General features: G+C 76.5%; 1 non-coding gene across 1 annotated transcript; it reads right to left on the reverse strand.

Moving 5' to 3' along the window:
- Positions 1-1,207: 1,207 nt before the first annotated feature.
- On the reverse strand, positions 1,208-1,360 carry LOC125158151 (5.8S ribosomal RNA). Its single transcript, XR_007149223.1, has one exon. It is a non-coding gene; the product is annotated as a 5.8S ribosomal RNA (ribosomal RNA).
- Positions 1,361-1,885: the final 525 nt, after the last annotated feature.

A 1,885-nucleotide genomic window follows, 5' to 3' on the forward strand; every position in this document is an offset into this window, starting at 1 on the left:
CGGGCGTGGGGGGGGTCCGAGCGCGGCGGTCGCCCCCGACCGCCGGCCCTTTTTCCCCCCTACGCGGCACACCCGGCCTTCCCCCCCCCCCACACGTCCCACGTGCCCCGCGCGCGCTCCCGCCGCGGCCCCCGGCCGGGGCCGGCGGACGGCGCGGCACGCCTCCAACCACGGAAACCCCCGCGGAGAACCACACCGCCCCCGCGACAACGCGGGCTCGGGGCACGCAGTGCGGCGCGGCCGCAACCCGGGGGGAAGCGCGCAGCGGCGGGCGACGCCGCGGCGTCCCGCGGGCCGCCGCCGGGGCACGCATCCCCGGGGCGCAGCCCCGCGCGCGACTCGGCCTCGGCGCGAGCCGCCCCGACAGGGCAAAGGGGGCCGGGATCGCCAGCGGGGAGCCGGGGCGGGGCCGCGGCTCGGGCCCCGGACGCATGGCCGCGGACCGGGAGAGGAGGGGGCCACGGCCCGACCGCCACGGTCACCGCCTGGGGCAAGGCGGCGAGACCGACGGCGCTCCAGATCCGCACCTCCACCCCCCACGACGGCCCACGGGACCGCGCGGCACGGGGCACCGCAAAACCCTCCCGAGACCCGGGCGGCGATCCCAAAGACCGCGTGCGGCACGAGGGATCTCCCCCAGAGGGACCGCGGCGGCGGCCACGGCCCTCGGGTGCGAGCTCTCCTCGCCCTTCCCTTTTCTCGCGGGCGGCGACCGGCCTCGGCCTCTCCCCCCCACACACACACACCTTTCCCCCCCAACCACCCCCCACCACCGCCCCACGGGCGCCGGCCCCCAGCCCCACCCCCGTCCCATGCCCTCCCACGTCCCACACACGCGTCACCGCCGAGCGGACCCGGCGGGGCGAGGCGGGGGCGGGAGGGGGGGGCTGAGGGAGGCGGCGGGGACCGGACACACGGGGCCGGGGAGGGGGCGGGGAGGAGGAGAAGGAGGAGGAAGGAGGGAGGGCCGGCAGCGGCGGCCACCGTCGTCTGCACTTAGGGGGACGGAGGGCCCGGCGGCCAGGACGACCCTGTCCCCGGCCCGCGGACGACCCCGCACACCGTACCGCCGCGCAGGCGGGCGTGGCGGGGCGCCCTCGGGCGGGGCGGGCGCCGGCACCGGCAGGGCGGGCCCTGCGAGGGAACCCCCAGCCGCGCCATACCCCCGGGAGAGACACCCACCCGGGGGAGGCGATTGATCGGCAAGCGACGCTCAGACAGGCGTAGCCCCGGGAGGAACCCGGGGCCGCAAGTGCGTTCGAAGTGTCGATGATCAATGTGTCCTGCAATTCACATTAATTCTCGCAGCTAGCTGCGTTCTTCATCGACGCACGAGCCGAGTGATCCACCGCTAAGAGTCGTACGAGTTTTTGTGATCGCCGGGAGGGCCAACCCCAAAAAGGGGCGCCCCCCCAACCTGGCACAGCACATCCCCGAAGGGTGCCTCCGGCCGGCCAGCAAGAGACAACAAAGACCAGACTCCGAGAGGTCGGAAGGGTTGGAACGACAGGGCAAGTCCGGCAAGCCCGCCCCGCCACGCGGACGCGCGGGGCGAGCTCGGAACAACCCCACAGGCGCCCAGGGGGTTCCCGCCTGTCCCCTCCCCCCACACACACCCCCAAGGGACACGGGGCGCACGCACACGCACACGCTCACGCACCACCCGGCAGCCGCCGGGCAAGCCCCCTCCCGGCAACCGGGGAGGGCCGTGGCGTGGGCGCAAGCGCGGCGGCACCCCGGCCTGGGGCGCGGCAGGGGGCGGGCAGCGGAGTCTGGAGGAGACACGGGAAGACCAGCCTCCACGGCTCCCCACGGGCCCGACCGCCCCCGACCCGAGGCGGACGGGCGACCCCCCAAGGGTCTTTAAACCTCCGCGCCGGGACGC

The sequence above is a fragment of the Prionailurus viverrinus genome, unplaced genomic scaffold (assembly GCF_022837055.1).
Source record: "Prionailurus viverrinus isolate Anna unplaced genomic scaffold, UM_Priviv_1.0 scaffold_123, whole genome shotgun sequence".
Lineage (NCBI taxonomy): Eukaryota > Metazoa > Chordata > Mammalia > Carnivora > Felidae > Prionailurus > Prionailurus viverrinus.